A 1,041-nucleotide genomic window follows, 5' to 3' on the forward strand; every position below is an offset into this window, starting at 1 on the left:
TGGCTTCTACTCTGCGTGAGGTGGGGACGCTGGACGTGGAGTGATTCTTTGGTTTTCAAGATCACTCCAGCTGCATAACAGATCTTAAGGGGGAGTGGTAGTAGAAAGGACAGTAATGAAAGCTTGGAGGATGGTTTGAATCAGCAGTGACAGAAACAGATGGTAAGAGAGGCAAACTTCAGATGTAATTTGAAGGCAGAAACCAATAGGATTCACAGTCAAGGGTTAATTCCCAAGGTTTTCAGCCTGAGCAACTGGACTGAAGGTGTTGCCAATACCTGGGATACGACTGTGGGAGGGGCAGTGGGGAGGGGGATCAGTTCAGCTTTGAAGTTTAAATTGAATACAGGAAGGGGAACACAAGTCTGGAAATGTAGCTTGGGGACCAGTTTCTAATGTACTGACAAGAAATTCAGGAAGGTCAGCTGGCTGAATTCAGAGACTTAATCTTAGAATTTGTCTGGGGAAGGATCTGCTCCCCAATTCAGTCCGTGGCTGGAGTCCACCTTGTTGCATAGATGTTTCACAGGAGAGCTTGCTTCAACAAAGCAAGCAAGCCGAAGACAGATATGAAGGGAACTAGCCAGAGAATTAGCAAATCAGGAATCTAATCTCCAGTGACCTGCCCTCTTCTGTGGTTTTCTAGTCACTGGAATCACTAGGTCCAACACACTCAAGGAGAGATGATCACCGGAGTCAATACCAAGAGCTAGCTTATAAGGCACAACATAAATGGCCCCGTGTGGAATGCCATCTTTCTCAGGTTAGACTCTTAGGACATGTTACAATTATTGGGCAAGGGGAAGAAACACTAGGAGGAGACAAAAGAGAAGGAAAATTGGCCAGTCTGGTATTTTCCAAATCAAGTATAGCCCCAATCCCATTTACTAATCTCATTAAGTCACCTATAAAGCAAAGAATCTACTTGTCCAAGTTTGGGATCTGCCCTCCATTTGCTCTGTCCCTGGAGTTTGACCCCTGTAGACATTTTGTTAATTACCCCTGGGTTCAAGGTTTATCTGTTAACCAACTATAAGAGCA

The sequence above is a fragment of the Panthera leo genome, chromosome A3 (assembly GCF_018350215.1).
Source record: "Panthera leo isolate Ple1 chromosome A3, P.leo_Ple1_pat1.1, whole genome shotgun sequence".
NCBI classification, from domain to species: domain Eukaryota; kingdom Metazoa; phylum Chordata; class Mammalia; order Carnivora; family Felidae; genus Panthera; species Panthera leo.